We start from the raw sequence: 26,662 nt of genomic DNA, 5'->3' as shown, positions 1-26,662 counted from the left end.
GTGCCAAAGCTGGAAGTCACTCAGGCAAACGGTGGGCAGGACAGAGGGAGTGTTCCCCATTCGGAGGCTCTGTATTAGCATTCAGGGTAACCAGGAAGAGAATAGGGACCATAAGCAATTAGCCAATGGGGAAGTAAATGGATGATGGGGAGGTGGGTGGCTGTACCCTACTTGTCTGTCCTTTTAATAAGTAAAATTATAGCATAATTTCACCCATTCATTGAATGGTTGTGCAATTAGGGTCCTGCTGCTGATAAAAGCTTCCAGAGAGTTTAGTGCACCAGGCAGAAAGAATTATGGTGTTTACTTTAAAAATCAAACTCGTTCTCTTCCCAGAGACTTAATTGTATTTAATGTTCAATTTTTGTGTTTACTGGCTCTGCATAGATAAGGATCCAATTGTAGGAATATACGGCTTGTTTGGCTGTAGGAAGCCCAGGATGGTGGCCTTTCAGGCCTGTCTTTGTGTGGAACCTGTAGAGTTTTATAAGGACGAGAGTGTTGTTACAGCCCTCACCCAAATCATATTTTCTTTAAAGCAGTAGATGAAATACAAGATGCTCCTTTTAACAATCCAAAATATTCTATTGATACAGTTTTAGAATTTTGGTAAAAGACATGTAACAGACCTTACTATCTTAACTCTTTTGAGATGGAGTCTCCCTGAGTAGCCCTGGCTGACCTAGAACTTGCCATGTAGACCAGACTGGCTTCAAACTTGGCAGAGATCCACCTGCCTTTGCCAGCAAAGTACTGTGATCAAAGGTGTGTTTCTCCCAAGCCCAGCTCGACTTAACCATTTAATAATACATTTATTTTATTTAAATCTCTGAAATTAAAATATAATTACAGCACCCCCTCTTTTTCCTCCTTCAACTCTTCCTGCGTACCCTACCTTGCTTTCTGTCAAGCTCATGAACTCTATTTATTTAATTGTTAATGCAGACACACAAGCATGGAGACACATAGACACATGCACACACATCCATGTTCACACACCCTACACACACACACACACGACACACACACACACACACACACCACACACATACACATACACACATACACACACATACACACACATACACACACATACACACACATACACACACATACACACACATATACACACACACCACACACATACACACATATACACACACATGCACACACATACACACACACCACACATACATACACACATATACACACACATGCACACACATACACACACACCACACATACATACACACATACACATACACACACACCCTACACACACACACACACCACACACACATACACATACACATACACACATACACACACATACACACACATACACACACATACACACACATACACACACCACACACACATACACACACATACACACACATAAACACATATACACACACACATACACACACATACACACACATACACACACCACACACACATACACACACATACACACACATAAACACATATACACACACACACTACACACACACACATACACACACATACACACACATACACACACACATACACACATATACACACACACCACACACACATACACACACATACACACACATACACACACTACACACATATACACACACACCACACACACACATACACACATACACACACATACACACATACACACACACACACACACACACACACACCTCTATAAATGCAGCCTACTCAGTCTGCATACTGTTATCTGTGTTGTCCAATCTCAGGCCTTACTTCTTGGTATTAGGTAGCCAACTGTGGGGCTCCTCTTCAGAGAAGACAGCACCCATGTGACAAACATCTGAGACCACCTCATCTTGCAAAACTGAAACTCTTTTAAACCACTTCCTATTTTCCCTCGCCCCCAGCCCCTGGCCTCCACCCTCTTGCTTTCTGTTTCTATCACACGATTACTTCAAGTCCCTGAAAGTAGGGCCACACAGTAGGCGTCTTTTAGTGACTGGTCCACTTGTCTCACTTCCCCGACATCCCCCTGCCTCACTCCCCGCTGCAGCTGTGCGGCTTCAGACTGACCGCTGCCCTCTGTTCGCCTATACTGAGTTTATTTATTCATTCCCCGGGGGGGGGGGGATTTCGGCGTCTTCCACATCACCATGATGGGTAGCCCTGCCACAAACATGGCTGTGCTCTCAATTATTTTGGATAGAATCCCCACCCCGAGGCGAGTGGTGGAGAGAGTAGCACTGCGTTTCAAAGCTGTGGGAGCCCCCATATTGTCTTCCACTGAAACTCCCATTTCACTGCCTAACTTTACAGCACTGCCTCCCCACCCCTGTTCCCCCCACTTCTGTTGTTTTGTATCCTCACCAACGTCTGCTGCCCTGCCCCTCCAGTCTCATCACGGCAGCCATCACAGTGGGGTTCTGAAGGGGGCTTTAAGTTTCTTAACCACATCAAAAGTTTTCTCCACAGTTAAAGCTTTGCGATTTGAGATTTTATATATGCTTTTGTATATGCCGCTGTACCGCCCAAAGGGAGGGTGGTGACCACACAGAGTCTAGTAACTTAGAAAATACAATGAGGAATGGTTTGTTTTTTATCATGGGCTGTACTGAGCATCACCTATGAGGAACACACTGAACTCATAGTGACATGGCTTCTTATTCAGCCAAGGAACGTAACCTATCCACTGAGACCAGCATTCCAGTTGAGCCCTCAGAAGAGACGCTTTTCCTGACCCTGAATTAGTGGAAGAGATAAAGCCCGTGCTTGTATGAGGAGATTTACACTTACAGATTTGGGCACAGCCCTGCAATGTACTATGTACTTAGGAATGAGAGCAAAAAACCCTGAGAACCCCCAGTCCACTATAGCTCTCAAGTAAGGCACGGACACTATTTATTTATGATTTTACCCCGTGAGCTCTAATTCAAATCTATGGCCAATCAAATGAAAAAGCGAATCAGTGGGAGTAGTGTTTTACTTAGAACCCATTAAAGCAATTTAAGTGCAGGGTTTTTTTTTTTCCAGGTATAAATACCCAGCTTTCCGCAGGAGAGCAAATGTAGATGTGGGAATACCTTTATGACTGCTCTGGGGGAGGTGGAGGGAGGAGGCACACAATACAGCCCTTCAGGGAGCTCAACAGCAGCCGCAAATCCACTTACGAACAATCAAACTCATGGAGCTTTGCTGCAGAATGCTAGCATTCAGTAATGCTGTTATTTAAGAGAAATCAGAGGTTCGGATGAAGCTCGTGGAGAAATGGGCCATTATAAATTTGAATAAGTGAGTGTTACTTTTTGGTGGATCCAGTAGATTCCCTCTTTACTTTATCCTGTGCTCCTGTTGTGTTTCAATTATTCAGATAGGCAAGGAGACTATTGGCGGGGAAGAGTGCTTCGCCTATAAGACGTGGTTTATAGCCCGGCGTGGTGCAGCTTTTCCTACGGTCATTGCACACTTTGCGATTTGTAGAGAAGTTTGGAAGCCAACTGGCTTGGGGAGGGGTGCACCTTCCCACTCCTCATGCTTGCACAGTAAGTGCTCTCCTTACCAAGACTTCCCAGACTTCTGGCTATTCATTTGTAGACGAGGAAATCAAGGCTGTAGACAAGTGCCTGACTCGTTACCCACCTTGGTCATTTGCTTCAGCTCCACAGTCCGTGCCCCATCTGTAAAGCAGTGGACAGGACGGGGAAGACAGTAGCCATAGCCCATGCAGGACCTTGCGCTCGGAGAGACCCAGGAAGTGTTGGTTGAGTGTCTTCACCAAATGCCTATGGTCCTCTGGATGTCAGTCAGCTCCCAAGTAACCCTGGCAAGAACTCATCCTGGTCTTGACTCCAGCAGGAAACAAGACAAACAAGCAAACATCAAACAGAAGCTCAAGCAAGTTCCCTTCGATAATACATTCTGCCAACCCATGTGCCAAGGGCGATTGCGTGATGCCCTCAGTGTGTGCTTGTTTCTGCTTGTTTGCTTCTACCTATCTCTGGTGGGACACTTCTTCATGAAGTAAGTTGCAAGCTTGCCCCAAGTCCTCGGCAGTAGTCACAGTTAAGAGGCGCTGAAACATGCTTGCTCTCTATCCATGCATCTCCCCAGTGAGGAGAGGGAAGAGAGAATAGCTGTTGCCCCAGGACGATCCCTACTTACTTTGCCACGGCAGCATAGAATCTCCACCCCACCCCTGCCCCAGGGACTGCAGGTGAAGTAGATGTGGGGCGGAGGAGCCTGGAGCATCTCCTAGCTGACCTCCCTCGGGTATAATATTGTTCCCTAAGTTCCATTGCCACTCTCCTCTGGGTAGACATGGTCATGTTGAGCCAGGACCCAAGCCAGCAGGTTTCCCTGCTTCCCTGGGTTTACCCGCCAGCTGTCCACTCCCTCCTGTGATGCTCTCTGGATCAGGGCCAGCTGTTGCTTCACATGGAAAACATCTACCTATATTTAGTGTCCCCACTGGGCCATCCAGCATCAGTTTACTGTTACTTCGTATTCATTAGTAATTGAGAGAGAAACAGCAACAATGTAGCCCTGTATGTATTTGCACTTGAGTCTCCTTTCAGCTACAGCAGACATTTAAAGTTTTTTTTTTCTTTTTGGCTTTAAAGTCTAAAATTAGAAGTTCTTGGTAGGTGAAGCTGGTTTCTCCAAGGGTTTGTAATCTAACAATTCAAGCCCTGTTCTTTTACATGTAGAATTAATCCTTCCCAGTTGGTTCTAACGCCTGCATGAAGACGGTTGAAAATATTTGGCAGATGGGTCTCTGTGCTCTTCATTAGGAATGAAAAAGTCAAGCATTCTGGTCAGAGAATGTACTTGGCCAGAAGCTACCAGGCTTCCTGTGGCTGTGTTCCCATTAGCGGGCTTTGGGGGCTTCCTGTGGCTGTGATTATAGTTAGTGTGGTGGAAGAATGGACTATATTATTCTCACCTCCCTAAAAAATAAAAAAGAACGTGGCTTCCTTCCCTCCTCTCCAGCGGCTGTCAGATTTGAATGCCTGCCCCAGTTTGCTCTGTCATAAGCGAGTTAGTGGGTTGAGTGACAAGACCTGGCAGCTGTATCTCTATCTATCTATCTCCATATATATACTTAATGGTCTCAGAAGTATTTGCAAAAATATCTCTAACAGTGGAGACAGCATAGGACAACCTTCAGTGATTGAGAGGCTTGTCCCAGCAAAAAGGGTGCTATCGAATCCCAAGTCAAGTCAGCTCCCAGGTGGCTAGAAAATCACTTTCTGTGTGATATCTGGAAAACAGGCTTTCCAGGACAACATGTTGCCAAGTCCACATATCCATAGGTACACTTGGGTCTTCACTGTCCTGGGCTGGATGTCATAGGAGTGTATGAATACACTGTGCCAATGCTACCTAGTGGTTGGGTCCTAAAATTCAAATAAAAGGAATTCAATCATTTGGGCTGATTACTTAAGGTTCTTGGAGCCTAACTCCATGCAGGTCAAGGTGAGGGTCCATCCCTTTTCATCCTCTTAAGTCCATGGCTGGACCCTCAACCACCTGCCAGAGGAGAGGACAGTGAAGCCAGGTGGGGCTTTGTCCCTTCAAGTAAGAGAGCCTGTCTGTTTAGAACGGACTGCAAATTCTTGGCAGCGTCTTCTTCTGTGGAGGACACTTCACTTCCAGGAAACCTCATTTCAAGGAAATGATTGCATTTGTGAAATTCTTGGCCACGTAACATCAAATCAGTCGTTGCTTTGACAGCCAAAATTGTGTCTTAATGCTTTCACATGATTTCAGAGATCTGGAGAAATTAACTTTGCATGTGTTCTGTGAACATCCCATTGAGATACGAGTTAAATGCATGAATTGACCCCTACTTGTCTTTTCAGGCCTTAGTGTGTTTTATATCCCCATCTGTCTCTTCTTTACTGGGACCTGAGCGTATGCAGCTTAAGAAGTCCACTGGCCTAATATAGCGTAGTCCACAGATTCACATACAAAAAAAAAAATCTGTTTGTGTGTATGCGTGTGTGGGCATGTCAGAGGTTGACATAGTGTCATAGTTTGTTTTCTTTATCAGTCATTTTTAGTTTTAGTTTTGAGACAATTTTCTCACTGAACTTGGAGCTGTCCATTTGGGTGAGGCTGGCTGGCCGGCCAGTCCCCAATATCCTTATGTTTCTACTCCATACCCCAATGTGATGATTATAGGTGAACCCGGTCACAGATGGCTTTTATGTGGCCACAGGACATCCAAACTCATGTCTCGCTACTTGCTTTATGAACAAAACCCTTATATGTTCATGTCAGGCATTTATGTAATTCTGCCACTCTGAAGAGTATTTTGCATTTCTTGGGAGGAAAAAAATGTAGATTTCTTTTTCCTTATGGTTAAATTAGCATATCAACATCTTATGATGCATTAGCAGAATTTTGCAACATTTTCACTTGGCAAGGATTATGGCGTTCATACTGAACACTACAGGAACCATTTAAAGTCTGTCTTTAATGTAAATATGCACTTTTTTTTTACATGTGTTTCTTATAAACAGATAATGGAAGAGTAATTTAAATTCATCATTTAGCAGTCGTAACTTATCTTTTTGAAATGCTTTGGATGGGGATTTTCGCATTTATGTAATTTGTTGTTAGGACTATCCATGCCTTCAAGAAGGTTATGGTCAATTACACATTATAAGAATTGGTATTGACACTAATTCACAACACTAATTCACTTGTTGTGTCTCTTTTGTGGAGATGGATGACACACAACTTAAGAAAGAGTCACTGGAAAACATTCAGTAATCAAAGGAGACTGTTGGAGGCAAGCCGAGGTCAGCGGCATTCCGTTTGCAGATAAACTCAATGCAAGAAAAAAAATATTTGGAGGAAAAAAGAAATTTGAATCTGATTATCCGGTGTAGAGAAAAAGACCTAGCTGTGGGAATGTGTTGACTATTTCATCAATTGTGAGTTAATTATTACCTTTGTAATTATATAATTTATTCAAATCGGCGCATTTTTAGGAAATGATTTCAATCTGAAAGTTGTCAAACATTGTAATATTGTAACTTCAGGTTCGAAAACTGGTTCATAAAGGTGAGGGAATCTAGGCTGCTTTTGCTTTTGTTATTTTTGTTTGACCTAGGCTGGCCTTGCGCTCACTAGCTAGCTGAAGATGACCCTGAGTTTCTATTTTCCTGTCTTTACATCCCAAGTGCTGGGACTATAGGATTGCACCACTGTGTCCAGCTTAAAATTTTGGGAATCTCTATATTCTTTGTTTTGTCAGCGACGAAGCAAATCTGGCTTGGGCATTACAGCTCTCTGTGTGTTAGCCTGTGATGGCCCAAGTGGGAAGGCCCACGCCCATCACAGAGCATGCATTTGCTCGTTTATGCAGTCTTACAAAGGATGGCTCTCATCTTATGGTACCCATTTTCAGTTCAAGTATTCATTTCGTTTTACCTTGACAAGCAATGAGAACAGAGACCAAGAAGGTCAAAAGCAAAGCCATTAATTTTGCTGCTTGCTAGTTGGTTAGTGTGTGGGAAATGTGCCACTTTTAGTTGAAATAGTGTTCGTCGGGCATCTTAAAAAAAAATCTTAATTTTGGGGGTGAGCATTTTTACTGAATGCAGAGAAGTGATGAGTGGAGGAGTGGGGAGAGCCTTCAAAACCTCACGAGAGTCCGTGGGACACTCTAAAGTGGGATGGGGTGACATGATGAGGGTCAGTGAAAAGTCTTGGGTGTTGACAGCTGGTCCTGGGGTGCTGGGTGAACTTTGTGCTATTCATATAGGGGACACCCTTATTGTCTTGTGATCCTGCTTATGGGGTCTGCTCCACTGATGGGTTATAATTGACGGTAAAGGTTTTTCACCCTCTGGGGAAAGAACACTTAGGAGAGTGATTCTCCCTTGCTTGCTTCTGCATACCCAGCATTTCTGGGCAATATTCTGTTAGCATATCCAACAGTTCTCTCACGGCTATTGGAAATATTATTGTAAGACCAGTACTTGCAAAGAGATTTGCACCTAGATCGATGTATGCTATGTACTCCATTTTGAATAGATTAAACCTCAAGTCCTTGAAAAGGTTGGACTCTATAAACAGACCCTACTGACCTGTTGTAGCTAATACACTTTGTTCCTGAGCTCATTCATTCTCCCAGTCCCTGTCACGTGGTGCCTTCCCACGTGCCAGGTACAACGTCAGGCGGGAGTGAGTCCTAAAGGACCGACTGGCATCTCACTGGCCCTTTTCACTGAAACATACGGCAAATGTATTCATGGATTCCTGCCTTGGGTACCTTTAATTTTCATCTATTTTTTTTTTATTTTTATGGTGATGTGCTTGGAGCTCCGCTTTGCACATGTTAGCACCAAGCCAAACCCCATCCCTCTTATTTTATAGGGGATGACCAGCGTGCTCTTTTTAAATGGCTGACAATCGTTTGCATATCCATTATCATTCTCTTTGAATGAAGACTATTTGCATATCATGCCCGTGAGCCAGGGAAGTGCACATCCAGTAGGACTGACTGACTCATGAGTGGTTTCATGGTGGAGGCTCAGCCACGGGGTCTTCCTTGTTTCTCACTGAAATTTGCACTACATGGTCAGTTACTCCACCTTAAGGGACAGTTTGCAGCTGCTAAAACTACCAAGGAAACAGTCTTGTATCCTTGAATCATAACCATGGTTAATACTTGTTTATCATGGGCAAGGCATTTTTTGCGGGGGGGGGGGGATTTCTTATACAGTCTTGTATAAGAAAGTCATTGCTTAGCTTACGAAAAGGAAAGATAAATTGTCACTCCTGGTTCCCGAGCACAGCTGTGTAGATGACATTCTAGTTGACTGACATTGTGAAGTAGCTGAACCCTTGAACTTCCCAATGACTTCCTCAGACGCGGGCTCAGGGCGTACTTTGACTTCCGGTTGCTTCCACCTTTCACTGAGCCAAACCTCGTGTAGAGTTAATATTTCCTATGATTGCTAGCTGTTTATTGTCTTTTTTAGACACCTGAAAAGACCAGCGTCAGCCAAGAACTCAGGCTTATGCTTAGCGTTACTAATTCATTACAAAGGCTGTGACAGGGTCCCAGGGGAGCAGCCAGACAGAAGAAATGCAGAGAGGTATGGCTCATCCAGTAACAGAGGCTGCCTCTGCATAGACGCAGGGGGCTCACAGAGCCTCAGGGGCATCTCCTACTGGAGGACCTAACTGAGAACTGCCTTAGAGACCAAGGATTGCTGTTGTACACAATGCCAGCCAATCAGGAACTGCTGTTTGGAGGAGAGGCCTTCTTGGGACCAGTGGGGTGGAGGGTATTAAAGGAGCTTGCAGCAGTGCTCACCTGCGTCAGGTGTCTGTGTCTGACTCCACACCACCTCACCTCCAACTCCCAAGGGCAAGCAGGGCCCGGGCAGAAGTCCGTGCCTTCTAAGAGTTCACCATCTACCTGGCACCAGCATGTGCTCATAACCAGGAAGCTCTGAACCTTGCCTTTTGGGGGGATTTATGAGTCTTCATCTTATAGATAGGTTGTGTTACATCACTGACCAACAGTGATCAGCTGACCTGCGGCTCCCTCTCTTTACTCCCTGAGGACAGAGGTTGGTGCTGAAACTTTCAGCTTAAGTCAAATGCTTGGCTCTTTGGCCAGCAGTCTCTGTTCTGATAGCCTTGTTCCAAAGTTCTAAAGAGGAAGCCTGCAGAGGTCACCTCTTTAGAGCAAAAGATGTTTCTGTCATCCACAAAATCCAAAGGATTTAGGAGTCTCATGCCAGGAATTGGAGTCAAAGGTCAAATATAAGAGCAGAAGACTCTTGTCATATCTTGGGCTTTAAAGGTGCAAGAAACGGAGCGGACATCCGTTATACCTCTGTTTGCAGGATCACAGGTTTCTACATATGCATGGCATGAAGGTGGGATTTTATATCTCTCTTCTTCTGGGCATCACAGCCTGCTCTGTGCACATGTATGGAGCAAGGGTAGGATTTTTCGAAAATTTGAATGTCTTAAGTAGCACAACCAGCTTGGCAACAGCGCTTGCCCTAACCAGTTTCTGTTTCTGTTTGACTGTGCAAATCAGGAAGATGTTAGAGTCCACAGACAACAGGCAGGATAGGGAAGGAAGCAGAAAAAGTCCAGAGGATGTATTAACACTTCCCGGTTCCTGGTGCAAGGATTCTTAGGAAGACATCAGAAACAATGTAAAGATCTATTACTGGCGTAGTCACTGAGATGAGAAATGGCAACTTATGAAAGTCTATAGCTACAGCAGGAAGAACACGATGGAAATATGCTTGAATAGTTCTGGAGGAACAAAAACCTGAAAGCGCCCCAACGTGGACACAGGTGCCCTGGTTCAGCCACAGCAGGCTTCCCTCTTCTTCCAGGTTCTCCCAGCTTCCTGAAATGGCCACCTTAATAGTCATCATTTATACAAACCTTTTAAAGAAGACAGTTTTGTATTTATGTAGTCTCCATGGTCTCTGCTGACTTCGAATTTATCAGTATTGTGCATTTAACATGACTGAGGCAGCAGATGCTGTCGCTAAGTTTAAATAGTAAGAAGACAACCATTCAGGAAATTACAAAGTAGCAAAGGATCTTCTAGGCGTTCTTCAGAAACCAGTCTTATCAAGGCTGGGGAGGGGCAGGTTCTGCGCTGAAGAATGTCTTTCTTAATTAGCCACAGTGATCTGGAAGAGATTAGAAATTCACCACGAAGAGTCCGTTTACCCACGTACTGCCCCTGACGTGTAAATAATTAACTTTTGGTGCAGCTGTGGCCCCAAGAGAGCTGGGAGCGGTTCATTCTCCAGCACCGTAGCAGAGGCCAGAGGCTTCAAACCACACTGCCAACTTCTGAAAGTTCCTGACCAAGATCAAAGATTTTGTGAAGTTGATGTTACAGATGTAGAGAAAGTTTATCCTCCACAGAAAAGAAACACTCTGAAGCTTTCCAGCCCTACCCAGGTCTAAGTACCCAGGGGACAGGATACCCCTTTCTCCGGGAAGGTTGAGTGACAGAGGCTTTGTCTATACGTTGTCAGTGACAAACCAGATGTGCCTTCACATCCGCTTGGTGGTCCTGCAATTCTGGAACACACACCCGGCACACAGGGCGTTCTTTTGCGTGTTAGTTCCTTGGTGATAGTTGAAGGCCTTCCTGAGGCTGTGGGAGTCCCACGTGTCTGTAAAGGATTCTGCAGCCTCTCATCCTGACCATATCATTATATTGGGGTAGATCATAGACTGGGCTCTATAGGTCATGGCAGCTCCAGCCACACGGTCTAGACCCCTAGAGTATGGCTAGCCAGAGTACCAATCATGTGGAAGAACTCATCAAAGAAAAGATGGGCATGAGCTACCTAGAAAGCCGAGCCTAAGAACCGGCATACATGTGCCCGTGGCTGGAAAGGGCAGGGAAGGATGGATGGCTTGAGTGACAGGAAGCTGAGTCAAGTTGGAGTGGGAAACAGCCATGATTAGCTGTGGATTGACAGGTGGAGAGTTGTCCGCACAACACGGCAGTCCAGTGCGGTCTGCCTGGTTTCTTCTGAGACATTTCAAGGACTGACCAGAATCATAACCATGGTTAATACTTGTTTATCATGGGCAAGGCATTTTTGGGGGGGGGGGAATTAATTCACCAAGTCTGTCCAGCCGTCTTGAGTGGACGCTGCTGTTCTCTTCGTTTGAGGATGTGAAGGCCGATGTGAGAAGCAAATGAACCACAGTGCTGCAAAGGGAGACGTCAGGCTGTGACTCCAGCAGCTGACCCTCAAGTCTACACGACCTCTTGTCTCTCCCATTCCTGGAGGGACAGTCCAGTCTGTGGACTGCTGTTCTGAGAGCCAGGAATTTCCTTGTGGGATTAGTGTTTGAGATTTCCCTCCATCCACACATCACAAATCAACTGAATTCCCTCCCAGAACTCAAGCCCTCTCCCTTTTCTTTACAAAGACAACAAAAAGGTTAATTAAACATCACGAAGTTCATACTGAGGTTTGCCGGAATTTGTTGTATCATTTGGCTTAAGTGTGAAGGCAGATAAGTAGCCATCTCAGCACGGCAGTGAGGGGAAACGCTGATGTCTGAAGAGCCGGCAGAACCCGTAGCCAGCATTGCAGAGATGTGTGTTGTCCCATGGTCTTGAGTTGTGCATTGCCTGTGTGCCTGGCCACTCTTTGGGCTGCAAGGGATGCTTCAGGTGTGCCCTCTGGAGGAGACCGCAGACCCTTTCTGGAATTGCTCTGGGCTCAGGTTTACCGTGGAGAAAGCACTCAGCCAGTGTGCTGGCCGTGTTACTTCAGTTTTCCTTCATTGCTCACTCTGAACGAGGAGTTCCACCCTCTCTCCGAGTCACTGTGAGGGCAGCTGCGTCCTGGTACACACATGCACACATGCACACGCAAGTGTGCACAGACACACACACAAACACACACATGCACACACACAAACACACACACACACACACACACACACACACACACACACACACACCCCTCCATTGATATCTCAGAATGCTCTTTATGTAGACTCCCCTATCTCAATCGAGACTTAGAGGGCCTCCTTCTTTTAGCTACTTAACTCTCATCTTAATTAACTCCCAGAAATTCAAAACAACCTTACAAACGACACACACTTTCTGTTCCTTTAATCAGCTGCGTCATAATGCGGTCCTCTTTGAAGACAGCACAGATGGTTCAGCACATGCTTCTGAGAATTGTCAGTGAACCTGAAGTTTTACCGTCCCCCGAATCTGTATCCTCTCATTTGGAAGGAAGATGGAGGATGACAAAGGAAAGAACTTGCCTGGTTGGGAATGGGGGTGGCTTGTAGATTTCCAGGTGCTCAAGGAGCTGTGAAAACGCAGAAAGCAAAATGCCCATTCACAAGTGGGTCTGGGTTAATAAAGCCCCAGAGACAGGCAGGATTCTCAGGAGAGATGGCCTGTCTAGTTTACTGCTCCAGTCACCTGCTGATACCCTCCTGTTTCTAACACTTAAAGCAATGCACCCAAAACAGCTCTACTGAAGGAGTAAAGAGAGAGACACTGGGTTTCCTAAGCTCTGGGGGAGGAGGGGTGTGGGGAGTGAGAAATAATTAGTCTTAAAGAAGAGAGAGCACCTGAGGGATTTCTTCTCTTGGAAACAGTTTCACAATGTGGCCACAGATGTCCTAGCTTCCTATGTAGAACAGGCTGGCCTGGAGCTCCCGGAGATCCACCTGCTGCTGCCTTCAGTATGGATGTTAAACATGTACACTCCTATACCTGGTAGCACGCTCTCCCGTAGCAGAGGCTGGCCCTGAACTTCCTATGATTATGGGTGTGCGCCACCCTGGCCATCCTGTTCACTAACCGGCCCACCTGCCCAAAGCTTTATCATTTGAAGACCCATTCGGGACCAAGAAGATAATTAAATGGTCTCTCTCAGTCTGAAGCTTGAGAATTCAGCGACATCTTTGTGGTCTTTTCTTTCCTCTCTTGGGGTTTCTAAATATTCTTTAATGGGAGAAACTGACCCTTCGAGGCGGATCGTGACCTTGACTGGAGCTGGTGACACATCACCTTTGTAGCCAACATTCACAGTGGAAGTCTTGCATTCTGGTGGGTGGCTGTCTAGTGACCCAGCTTAGCCACCCAGGGATTGGTATGTTGAATGCCTCACCCTAGTCCCTTGGATGACCCTCTCCTATTTTTACTCATGAGATAAGAGAAGCGGAAGTGAAAGTTTCTGGTGGAGTCATCGGGAGGGAGGGAAGTGCTGAGGAGAATCTGGGGTGGGGGGAGTTGGTCTCAGGCACTCACAGGCCCTTACTGTACTGCAGAGGAGCCAAGTCTCCCTACCCTGGAAGGAAGAAGGAAGGGGCTGCTCTTTCCCTTTGTTATTTTCTGTCTGCCACAGCTGTCGAGATGTCACAACTCAGCCGTGGGAGCTGGAGAGACAGCTCAGCGAGGATAGTGCGTGTGGAGCAAACAGGAGAGCCTCAATGTGATCTCCCCTGCCCATGTGAAAATGTCAAGTATGGTAGAGTACAATCGTCAAGTCAGTCCTGGGAGGGTGGAGGCAGGAGAATACCTGGGGCTCAAAGGCTAGCCATCCTAGTGTACTGTGTGAGCTTCAGGCTAAAGAGAGGAACACACACACACACACACACACACACACACACACACACACACACACCATATTCATTAAAAACACCAAACTTGGCCATGATAGTCTTCCTTCCGTCCCCCCTCCATCCCTCCCTCTCTCCTCCCTCCTCCCCTCCCTCCCCACCCACCACTCTCTTTTTGCTACCTTGGGCTACTTCCAATATTACAGGGAAACCTATTCGTGAAATGCCCTTTCCTCTGTCCCCACTCTGCTCACTGGGTTCATTTGCTTGGATCATCGTAATGCAGAACAGACTGAGGTCTTCAAGGATAGCAATTTATCTCCTCACGTCCTAGAGCCTGGAAGTCCGAGATCAGAATTGTCAGCAGATTGACTTCACAGCGCTTTACAGACAGAGGCCAAGGCCTTCTTCTGCCTGTGCTCTGGCCATGCTTCTCCTAATCTCTTTCTATCAGATTAGGGTCCATGTCCGTGACCTCATTTAACCGCATTTATCCCGATTACCTCTTGATAGAAAAGGCTCTATCTCCAAATGAGGTCACCTTCTTAAGGACAGGAGGTTAGGCATCAAAGCACAGATGTCCCAGGGGACTCAGTTCAACTCAAGATGGATGCCCCACTGTACCTTTTCACCACAACTCTAGTTCTAGATCCCCTGGGCTTCAAGAACCCAGAACGTCACATCTTATAATTATCCCATGGGTCAAGAGCTGGAGTAAGGAGGGCTTTGTTCTGTCGGACTCGTGAAGCTCTCCTTGCAAGGCTGGTGCAGAGTCGAGAAGCTCAGCACACATTTGTGGAACGTCGTTGGCTGGGTGGGTGTCATAGGCACATGAAAGTTCAAGGCATGACAGAAGGACATGTTTCAAAATGCTCTAAGTGGTGAGAGAGCAGGAATGATTTTGTTGTTGTTTGTTGTTGTTGTTGGTGGTGGTGGTGCTGGTGGTGGTTTTAAGGCTTGGAGCAATAATCCTAAGTGGGAAAGTCTCACACTGAAGGCAGCCCATTAGGACAAACTCTATATCCAGCCCTCGGTTACAGCATCATGGGATAGAGTAGGGTATAAAGACTGGTCAAGTCCTTTGGGAAGACACTGCATTTTTATCTGTTATTTATATGTTTCATGCGCATGCATGTATTGTGTATGTGGGGCTGTATATGAGCATGTGTACGCACGCCCGTGCATATGACTGTGGAGGATGCTTGGTTTTGTTCTCTATCAAATTCCCGTTTATTCACTTGAGGGCAGAGTCTCTCACTGTACCTAAACCTCACCATTTTGGCTAGACTGGCTTGTAGCGAGAATTTGGGTTTCTTTAAAAAAACAAAGAAATACTTTTATAAGAACATGTTTTCATTTTAATCCCAGGGGCGGGGCATGGGGCTGCTTCAGATTGTCCACAGCAGCCGGTTTGACTCGGGCTCTAGCAGGGGCGTGGTCTTGCCAGCTGCAGATAGTTTCCACGAGTGTGACATTTGGAAGTCTGGGGACCCTTCAGAAGATATATGAATGCTAGGGCCCCAAAAGGCGATGTGTGGGCTGTTGGTTGGTTGCGGTTTCTTAGGTAGTCATGTGCAAAAAAGAAAAAGGAAGAAAAAAGAAATAGACACCGTGATGGTGAAGACCAAACTCGCCCCAAGGAACTCGACGCCCCTTATCAGCAGGACACAGTCTAATGATAAGGTCACCCCCTTCCTCTGCTGTCCTTCCTTCTCTCCTATCTAGTGTGAGGGGCGGAGAAGGGCGGAAGAAGAAAACACCCACAAAGTTGCAGATGTCCAGAGGCCGACTAGCCAGTGCGAGCCCAGGGGGTTGGTGCTGCTTCTGCCTCCCCAGTTCTGGAATCACAGGTGCAAATCATCACGCCTAACCTGTACACAGGTGCCAGGGAACTTAACTCCAGTCCTCACGCTAGCAAACTAGACTTGTTACCCACTGAGCCTCCCCTCCAGCCCGGACACTGTACTTTTAAAATGGTGGTTGGACTAATTACAGCCTTGTTAAGTCCATTTATTTACTAGACAGTCGGACAGTGCTGCGTCTTATTCACCTAAAGCATAGCCACAGAGGCTGTTAAAACCCTACATCTGCTGAACAACAGTGCTGGAATCTTTTTTTACTCAGGGTACCAAGGTGATGCTGTCTCACAGGAGAGCATGGGGCTCTTGTCTCTGGACTTTTCAAGTAGGCCCTTTCTTTTTGGGCTCAGATAATTCCTTTTGTAAATAGCTGTGTCTAACATTTCTGTGATCCCATATTTGGAAACCTTAGGTTATTGGGAATTTCCAGATTGGAAATTTTTATAATTCAAAGAGATTGGATTCAGTCTTCATAAACCAGAGATTTATCAAACATGATGAATAATATGGAAAGAAATGATCCGGAGAGACTTGGATTTCTTCCCGATGTCTTCAGAAGCATCATTTGCATATGGTAATTGTTCACTTGACTCAGAAGAGAGTCTCCTAAGAGCCCACCTGCTGGTCCAGGGTCAGTATGAAGGCTTTAACAGAGACCATAATGGAGTCTTTTTACTGTGTCCTTGGTTTCTTCCCAGGAATCTGCCGTTATAATTACGGCTCATTGGAGCATCCCGTCCCCAGTTGAGACACACAATAATATTATGCAGGAAAAGAAAAATTTAAAGCACACTTACCACTCTAGAATCTTCTGTGGATGGCTCTAATTACACAGGAGCCCTTGTCTGGTTTGAATGTGTTTCAAGATTTCAGTCGTTCAAGTGCCGCTGATGTCAGATTTTGAAACAGCAGCCTGCTGCTCCACTGCGAATCCTCCTCAGGCCCCATGTACTTTAGCGGATGGAATCAAGTGCTTGTGCTTCAGCCTTTTAAGAGCACAAAACCCCTGTTTATTGAAACAATTCTCTCTGGCACTTTGTAGCATTAGGATAATGCTGCCTTAGCAGAAGTGGAGAGTCTCCTGAACTCTTACCAGAAGGAGAATTGCTCTTTCCCCACAGTGTCCTGTCTGTCTGAGGATGTCCTGTCTGTCTGTTTGTTGTTGTTGTTTTGTTTGCTTGTTTTATTCATGGCACTTTGGAGTGTCTTTCTACTTGCTATTCTTCCCTTCCCCCCCCTCTCTTTCTCTCTTAATCTCTTTCTCTCCTTTTCTCTGTCTCTGTCTCTCTGTCTCTGTCTCTTCCCCCTCCTTCCTGTTGTTGAAGATAGGGTCTCCTCAGAAAGTCCAGGCTGGCCTGAAACTCACTGTGCCCCCCAGCGTGGCCTCAAACACATCATGATACCAGGCGGGGAGCCGATACACCCGAAGATCACAGTTCCCACGGCCTTTTGAGCAGTGGCTTCCAGGTTCACTGTCTCATGCCCATGAAGGATAAGAAACATGGACAAGGAGTGAACAGGAGGAAGTAGAATTATTAAGAAAATCTCTCGAATAGGAGGAGTTGTCCCAAAAGAGGGGAGCTACATACCGCCCTACCCAATAGCTTTCAGAGGGTCCTTTTTGGAAGTGGATAGAGGCTGACATAATCTTTATTAGTAATTGATCATTTTTTTGAAGGCATCAAAGGCTTAACCAGTAAGGAGCCCACACACCTTTTCACCTTTTGTATCCTCCTAGCCCAAATGAAGAGGTGAACCCATCATGCATTGCTCCTCCCATCATGCATCATGGCCATCCTTATCTGCTTTCTCTCAAGTCATAACCACTGACCAGGTCACTTCCTTTTTCTATTCTAAAATAGTTCGACTAGCTTCTAATCTATCGCAGGCCCCTGTTGTCACTTCCCGTGAGAAGCTAACTCCTGTCTCATTGGCAGCTTCTGTGCTAGGATTGCATGTGTGCACCACATTCAGCTTAGAGTATCTTCCCAGAGAGAAGAAACAGCAGATATCCTAGCTGTCAGGCTTGGTGCTTTCTGTAGTGTTTTTATCATATAGACCCCCTTTTAGACATTTACAACTTTAGCTAAGTGGTGGTAAAAAAAAAAACGACTCTAAAATCTAGCAGATCAATTTACAACAAATCTGTAAATAACTCGAGCTTGCCTTATCATTTCCATACATGGCCTCCGGAGCGCTGCAGTGTGTTCCATGCTGCCTTTGTGTGGAAAATGTATTGTATGTGTAAATAGTTTTAAAACGTCCCTCACTGAATAGTGCAGTGTGACTGGCTTGTGCATTACTGTGGCCAAGACTTGTAGAGCCACTGCAAGCTCCTGCGTCCAGGCTCAAACTCCTTCTACTGTGGGCAGTCCCATCCATCAAGAAGCCCTGCTTGCCCTCCTCTGTTCTCCGGCTACCTGCCCCTCCCCCTTCTCCGAGTGACACTCATGCTCTCTGTCTTGCTCATCTAGCAAGGCGTTCACACTGTGCTGCGAAGAAAACTGCTGTTTGCTGCTGCTTGTGAGGGGGACATTTATCAACTCCCGTGTCAGCCTGTGCTTTGAGGTTCTTTTATTTTCTCTGTCAGCTTCGTCAGCGTCAGCGATGGCTCCCCAGCAGTTCTGCCAAAGAGCACAGTTAAAGGTATACTCATAACACTTTCTAGGAACAGAAAAATAGAGTTGCCTTTCTATCATCCATTTCCCCGAGTTGGAAACAAAACAGCATTTTGAAGAAAGCAGTTTTAAGAAACTTAGAAAAGAAGGCATGTGTCCTCTTTTAAACCCAGTCATTTCAACATGCATGTTATTTGTTTGCAAGTAAGTTATCCCTTGGAAAGCTTTGCAGTAGATCGGCTGAAGTGTAAGGGATGTTAATTTGTTGGAATATGAATGTTCTGCCCTTTCCCCCTTTTGTGGTACTAGGAGTTGAACCTAGGGCCTCGCTAAGTTCTACCATTGAGCTGCACTCTAGTCTAGAAATGGGTTGAGGGGCTGATGAGGTTCAGGAAGAGCAAGAAAATGGCTGTAGGCCAGCACAATGTCACTGTGGGTCCTTTGTCCTTGCCGTGGCTCTGTGAAACAGGCTTTATGATCCTGGCTTTGTGGATGAGCCCCATAAATCCCAGTGTGGCCAAGCCATTACATGTGGCTGAGCTGGCCAGGAGTCTAGCCTGGCTCTTCCAAGCCCATTGTACAATGAATGACTTGTTATATGTCTACAGAATTAGGGGAGGAGAGAATGATGAAGTTGTCAGAAGGAAAGGAGGGAGGACATTTTAGGGAAGAAAAGAAGCAAAATGTTGGAGTGGAAGAGGCTACGTGTGCATGAGCCATTTGATGTTCAGGGAGCAGTGGGCAGACAAGTCCAGCTGGAGGAGAGGCTAGAGTCAGGCTGGGGAGGAAAGGCGAGCGAGCAGAAGGTCAGAGCCTCTGCCAGACCAGGTGGAGACTGAACAGTTGCTTTCATCCCTACGAGGGAGGGTTCTTTAAATTTTTTGAAAACACTTCTGAGGACACCTGGCATAGGTGACCTTGAAGGGTTTTTCAGTGTCTGTTGTACACAAGAGCAAGATCGTAGGTCATCGAATAAGAACTATACTACTGGGCGTGCTAACCTCGATGGTGGAAATTCCACAAGCTCTACTGCACAGTGAAAGGCAGTCAGTGGATTCTGAGAGAGGAAGAATGAGTTTTCTTTTTTTTTTCTTTTCTTTTTTTTCAGAGCTGGGGACCGAACCCAGGGCCTTGCGCTTGCTAGGCAAGCGCTCTACCACTGGGCTAAATCCCCAACCCCAAGAATGAGTTTTCTTAAGGGCCAAGTCTGTAATAGGTTATCCAATCCCAAGTGGTCCTCCCTAAACACATGCATACAGCCTCAGTAGAGTGTGTGCGTGCATGTGTGTGTGTGTGTGTGTGTGTGTGTGTGTGTGTGTGTGTGTGTGTAGAGGAAACAATAATGTCATGAATTCGAGAGTGACAGGGAGATAGGAGGAGGTAGTTGGGGAAAAGGAGCAGTAGAAATGATGTAAATGGGGTACTCCGTGTATGAAATTATCAAAAAAAGGATAATAAAACAAATCTCTTAATGCATGGTAAAAAAATATTGCAGATCATATCACTTAGGTCAGACATTTTCTTTCAAGGGGCCAACTTTGTCCATGTTACTTGAATAAAGCCTGCTTGATTCAGGGCAATCCTGGGAATGCTTCTGGGATGGGCACATAATTTCTGTCCTGAAGGAGACTACCTGGCTTGCAGAAGCCCAACAGATCTACCTGCTGATCTCTGGTTTCCTATTTATTTACGAAGTCTCTCACATGCCAGCCGTGTTTAGTGCATAATAGCTGCAGTTTGCTGGGTAGACATAGGTTCAAGAGGCCAGCTGTGCAGACAGGACTAACAATAGGCACTTGGGATTCAAGTGCATATCTCAGAAGTTAGGTAAGAAGGAACTTCTAAGAATGGTCGTCATATTCTGTGACTTTTCCTTGGATACGCGAACAAATGTGAATTTACCTCAGACAGGGCACCCATGAAAGAAGGTTCCACCCACGTTTATAGTGGTGAGCCAGTGAAGTTACTTACCCCCTTACTAATGGGTCTGACGGTTTGCAGACAGCTCTCTTGAAGAGTCCCCCCTTCTCCAGCAACTACCGTAATAACTCAGGGGAAGGGCCTGGGAGTCTTATGGTTTCCTATGCAAAAGCTCTGCTAGGAGATAATTTTCCAATCTGGAGGAAACAGCTACGCGACCCAGGGAGTCTTCGATGTCAAGTGTACATTAATGTTTGTATTAAAATGATGTGGAAGGCCAGGAGCCAAATAGGTGATGAAAAAGAAGGATCTAATTAAAAAAAGCCAGTGGGCAGATCAGTTTACAGCCATAAGTTAGAAGAAAGGCCCAGGCACTCCAGCTGTGAATGTAAGATGTGTCGTAATGGTCCTAGATATAAAAGTTAATGTTCAATCCTATTTGATCCAGATAAGGATGAAGTTAAGTAAAATTGCTTGCCATTGTAATCTGGTTTTACAGCCTTTGCGAGACCTGCTTCTGACCCCTGATGCTATGGGACCGAGACCCTCCCTTTATGCCTGTTTGACTATTCACGCCTTATTTTTATGATCTTTCTTATCGTGAACAACCCACCCCCTATGCAAAGCCCATGCATATTACCGGCCCCAGCAGTTTCTACTGTGCTTGCTGCTGCCGTGAGCCTGTGGCCCCCGTGGCCAAGCTCCAGAGCAGGGATGCAGAAACCTGAGGTGGGCTGGGTTGCGGGAGAGGGGCACATGAACACAGTCTGGATCCATAGACTTTAGCATGAAACGATGTCAGCTAAAGCATTGCCCTGCCTTCAGAATGCTAATGGCCAGGTGAGATGAGGTGTCAGAGGAAGACAGAGCGAGCCAAGGGTGATTTATCGCCTCACTCTATGGAGGAAAAGCGGTCGACATCACATCAGGATTCAGGGGAGAAATGCACAAGGCGTTTCAAAGAGGTTGAGACTTATTCCAGAAGAGCGAAGTTGAAAGTTTCAGAAGGGGAGGCAGCTGCTAGCAACATGTACGTCATCTGGGTGGGATGAGGAGTTAGAGAATCAACAAAGGAACCATCTTAAATTGTATCACTGACCAACCCAGGACTTTAAGAGCTTTTCACACACGTTGAACTAGTAACCAAGATGGAGAGATAAAGCCATAAGGCCCTGTCAGAGTCCCAATGGTGATGACCGTCTGGTTCTTCTGCAAGATCCACGCTCCCTGAGTAGGGACTGTTTATGTTCAGCCAATCTTTGACATACGTCTAGGCGTACAGTGCCCTGTGAATATATGTTGCATTAATGTGTCTTGCCACAGATTTTAGAGGACAGATGTCCGTACGTCGCCTCTGACAGTCTAGTTCAATGTGGCCGACACTCCCTCCAAGATGAAAAGCTGTGAGTCAGATTTGATGTTGTTCGGTTTAATAAAAGTAGAATGCAGGATTTTACTTTATCATGATGAATTTTTAGCACGCTAACGTAAAAATGGGTCTCCAGGAGAGGACTCAAGTTTATGTCTTGCAGCTGATGGAAATGAGCGTTTTCTACTTTACACATAGAGGTTGCCATGTGTTTGGGAACCATCAGCTTTCTAGATGAAGAAACTGAGCTCGATGTCCTCACTCGAGCTCCATCTGATGGCTGTACCTATGAAGGAAGGCTGCCACCTGTCCCATTCCTTCTTTGTCTCTGAGGAGGCCTGTAACTAGCTCCCCCCTGTGCCTCCCTGGAAGTTTTAGGCGTATACATAGCGGCGTCCATTTTACACGAGTGCACATTGGATAACAGACGTGAACTGGGCAGGAACGAGCTGGTCCGGAGAGGTCAGGGTGGTGCGTCTGGTTGTCTTTCTGATTGCTTTAAGATGTTCTCCTTGTGTTGGGACTTTGCAAGGTTCTAGATTTAACACTTCATACCATGCCTCCCACCCCAAAAGAAACCTCACTCATTTTTTTTTCTAGGTATGATAGCTATTCACTTATAATTTAGGGGGTCAGGCTGGGCAGGAAAGTTATTCATTCAGGGCCATTGCTAGGTTACTAACAAAAGACTCACCCCAGCAACATCATCAGCTGGTGAAACTTTTGCTCTATCAATCTTGGGCTGTGAGTGTAAGTGTATCTCTGGTCTGAGCTGCTGGTCCCAGCAAGCATCTTTCTTTGTAGGCTGGCATCAGTGTTTTGGATGATTCTATATGGGCGATCCTTATCATGTCCATACACCCCCTGATGGGCTCCTGCCAATGGCAACTGAGAGCCTTCATCCCATTGATCGTCAGGATTTCTTTCATCCTTGATGAAATCCTCTGGTTATTGGGCCTGGAAAAAGAATACCCTCTCTGCTCTGTTTTCTACATTCCAGGCCATCGAGCTTCTTGGCTTCGGGGGTGACACCAGACACAGGGGCTGAGTGTGGTAACAGCATAGCTCTGTCAGCCCTTGCAGCTGTTCCTCCTCTCTACAAATTCCAGGACCTGGGGGGAATCACACCTCAGGCTCCAGGAAATGGGTTTAGAAGATCCAGCATCTTCAGGAGTGCGTATGTTTCTGGTATCCGGGAAGTGTCTGCCATGTCCTACCTTGTTCATGGAGCAGTAGCATCTCTCTGAGGTATTAATACCGGAGTCTAGGGCAGAGAGGCTCATGCCATGGGGATCATCCTGAGCCCTGTGCTAAGTAAGAACTGGATACTTGCTTATCGTGTGGACAACATACAAGGATCGAGATTATTGTTCACCTCCCCACCATGTTATTAACTTGTCCTTGCAGATTCTGAGGGTAGCTGTCAGGAGGCCTTATGGGAGCACAAGGGATGGCTGAAGGTTGGAGCGCAGAGCCATTTAGTGGCTGTTTTTTCTCAGTGCAGTAGCCAAGCCTGTAGCAACATAGCTTCCTGACCTCTGGTGGCTTCTGTTCTGTTGGTAACCTCTTACCTTCCCGTGCAGAGAGGAAAAGCCTGACCTGCCAATGGGCAAGAGGCTATCCAAGGAAATCACAGGACCCAGGAGAAATGGTTCCTAAGAGGAAGCTGCTTCGCTGAAGCCTGGCTCAGGCCTCAGGTTCGAAATGAACTCCCAGCCACACATTCTTGTTCACACTGGAAAATATATTCCTGTCTGCGTGTTACTAAGAGGCACTTCTGAGAACACTCCGATCCTTTTATGGGTGTCTGCTAATTTGCTGTACTTCTGATGGGAGGGGGCAGAACAATGCATTTGAAGTCACCCCTGCTCCTTGTGCTACTGGCTTTATTGTTCCAGATGCTTCTAGACATTTCAGACTCGGATTTTTAATATGCGTTATGAGATGCAACGTTCATATTTATTAGGGCCATTTAATAGCAATGGAAATGAGTCCAGTGCAGCTGTGCTGGACAAGAGGGATGGGCTCGTTCTGTCCCTTTTATTTCTTTTATTTGCTACTTCAGATCCCTTCATACTTTTTCCTAATGGAACAGACTTCGTTGTTGTTCCTGAGGAAAGTTGCCCTGACATTGCCCTTTGCCTACAAGGAAACACTGTTGCTTCCTTTCGTCTGAGCTGGAAAGAATAAAGTTCATTCCATGTGAAGCATTGCAGAAGTTTAGGCCCAGCTCCTCAGAGGTCTTGCAGAGAAGGCTGTGTCTGTCCGTCCGAAGCATCTCTGTCCTGGCTTTCCTGGCCCGTGTGTTCTCGCCCTCCTTCAGAGCTGAGAGTACAGCAGTAACGGAGCTGAGCTTCGAGCTGGATTAGTTTGTAGCTCAGCTTTTAGAGGTCTCCCGTGCTCCATCCCTCTACTCACATTGTTTGCAGCTTTCACTCTTTAGGAAGCCAATAATCAAAGACATTAGCATTTGTCTGAAACTGGTACCCAGTAAGCCTGACCGGTCCCATAGAAACCACAAATACTGTCCCTTACGTTTCTCATCTGGATTTTTGTTTTTGTTTGTTTGGGCTCAGCATTTCCTGAGTGCCACAGGGCAGGCAGTACCTTCTTCACACCTTAGGCAGAATGGTGCCCTAGAAGGCAGGCGAGAGCACTTTCATGATTCGTGTCCAAGAACAAGGCCACTGGTCAGCGTTTGAAACAACATGGCGAATTTATTATTTATGTAAGCAAGGGAGTGAGTTCAGTGTGGCCGGCAGCTTCTCTCAGCAGAGCTGAGAGCTGATCTTGTATCGTCTAGTTTCAGGAAGCGGGAGTTAAGGCCTGGTCCGGCTCTGGGAGTGGGAGTGAGTGGCACTGGTGAGATTACTAGTCGAGCTTGTTGCCGACTGATTTCCCGAGCAGGTCACTAGGTGACACAGACCTGCAGAAGCCTGGGTGCTGCTTTCCAGCTGTCACTCAAGAGAATGGTAGTTTCTTGTTGCCATGACGACGGATCAGTTGAGCGCTTCTTCCCCTGAAGTCATGTTCCACATCCACCACACTTTCTGATGTTTTCTCAGGCAAAGCTTCAGGAGAGCCCTCAGGGAGAGTCTTCTTGGCGGTTAGTTATCCAGTCTCCTTCCTGCTAATATTTCACCTATTGGGGTCTGACTGATTTCTGTTTGTCTAACTTCGGGTGGCTAGGGAAGCCAAGTGGTTTCTCTTGGTTCCTGAATTTGGTCAGCTGAGAATCTCATCCTTGCGGTGCCTCTAGATATTCAGCACATTGACTCCAGGGACTGGCCCTCACGCATGTGGTCTCCTGGGTGCACAGCAAATAAGTTTTGTGCAGTGGATGCTGGGAGTGCTGAACAAGGCAAGATTTACTGTATTTCTGAGACGGTTAGACACTTGCCGCTCTTTAGTCTCAGCTCTGAGAGAGTCTTCTACCTACAGCTTCCCAGTCAGCCTAGGAGGGACCTTCAGTTAGATGGGAGGGATGCTTGAGGAGGCGAGCAGGTGTAAGGTGAAGAAATGAAAGGCGAGTGTTCTGAGCAAGGCTCTGGCATGTGCAGGGGTGTGCGCTCACGTGTGTCCGTATGTCCACCCTCTGTCTGTCCCCCCACCCCTTTTCTTCCATCAAGGAGAATTGTGAAGATTAATGTCCCCGGGAGGGGCTGTGTCTTCTCCGGAGGCCACACTACAGCAGTATGCATTCCCAGTAGTGTGAGTGCCGGAGAACAGCCCAGAGTGCCCTCTGGGCCCTGGAGCATCTGTGAGATTACCTTCTCCGAAGTTCCTATAGCACAGCCCAAGCAGCCCTTTTCCTCACCTAGAGGTTCTAAGCTCCTCCTTTCCCTGAGCTGCTGAGGGAGAGAGGCTGCCGGTTGTAGAAGGAGCTTGCTTTGTTTCTTGCCCAACTCTCGTGGAGACCCTGCAGCCACCCGGGGATCACCAGAGCCCTCATAAGCTAGGGGTGGAGGATGGGGTGACTGGGCAATGGCTTATCCTCCTTGGAGGGCAGATAAAGGCTGCTCCTCCACAACCACTTCCTGTCACCAGGGCAGGCTCTCCCTTCTCCTATTAAGGGTTGAGATGGAAGTGTGAATGGAGGGAGGCCCTTCTCCACTGGACTCTACCGTGAGAGTTATCAAATGCGGTTTACACCAGCCTAGCAAAGGCATCCTGGGCCTCCCATTTTCAGATGCCCCCTGGAAGAGAAGGCAATCAATGGACTTAAATGGCGCTTTGTTGAGGGTAGATAATGCACTGGCTCGACCCTGTGACTGGAAGCCGGCAGAGCGGGAGGAGGGGAAGGCTCCCCATCTTAGCAGCAGCTAAACCTGTTGTTCCTGCAAGGCTCTTTATTTCTGTCACCATCCTTGTCATTCTGACAGTCTCCACTTTCCCTGGGTGAGCAGGAAGCCCAAAGCCAGAGCCCTAGCCACGGCTTTTGTCCTAGGAAGTCCTCATCGCCTTAGTCAGATGCCCATGGCTACAGTCCACCTGTAAGCTGTGTGGCTGAAATTCTCGGTGCTTCGGCTAAAATTATAAGCACTTCTGCTTTTATAATTCATGCTAATGGCCCCTCATATTAGCACCGTGTCCTCTCTCATGGTGTTCCTGTGAGTATTAACGCAGGAATACTAGTTGGGCGCTAAGAGCCTTCCTAGAACAGAGCAGTCAGCCATCCAGTTAATGTTAGCAAATCTACCACCACCAGGGAATCCCACCTTGAGTTAGGATGTTATTCTCGGCCCTCAAAGTCACCCTTCGGTCTTAATCTCTATTTTCCCCAATTCTAGTGTCTAAAT

At 46.5% G+C, this 26,662-nt stretch overlaps 1 protein-coding gene and 1 long non-coding RNA gene across 7 annotated transcripts in view; one reads left to right on the top strand and one right to left on the bottom strand.

Moving 5' to 3' along the window:
- Prkca (protein kinase C, alpha) overlaps positions 1-26,662 on the top strand; it is a 397,680-nt gene that overhangs the window by 83,012 nt on the left and 288,006 nt on the right.
- LOC148003150 (uncharacterized) lies at positions 11,568-25,846 on the bottom strand. Of its 5 annotated transcripts, none has more exons than XR_015632200.1 (4): positions 25,681-25,846; positions 18,123-18,580; positions 16,754-16,942; positions 15,433-15,656 (listed from the first exon to the last, which is right to left on the bottom strand). It is a non-coding gene; the product is annotated as an uncharacterized LOC148003150 (long non-coding RNA). The 5 variants fall into 5 exon arrangements; XR_015632201.1 differs by having other exon boundaries at positions 25,634-25,790; XR_015632203.1 differs by lacking the exon at positions 25,681-25,846 and adding an exon at positions 20,546-20,765.

This window comes from Rattus norvegicus, chromosome 10, assembly GCF_021556685.1.
Source record: "Rattus norvegicus strain SHRSP/BbbUtx chromosome 10, alternate assembly SHRSP_T2T, whole genome shotgun sequence".
Classification (NCBI taxonomy): Eukaryota; Metazoa; Chordata; class Mammalia; order Rodentia; family Muridae; genus Rattus; species Rattus norvegicus.
The sequence above is the reverse complement of the archived record's forward strand: the minus strand, read 5'-3'. Positions and strand labels throughout refer to the sequence as shown.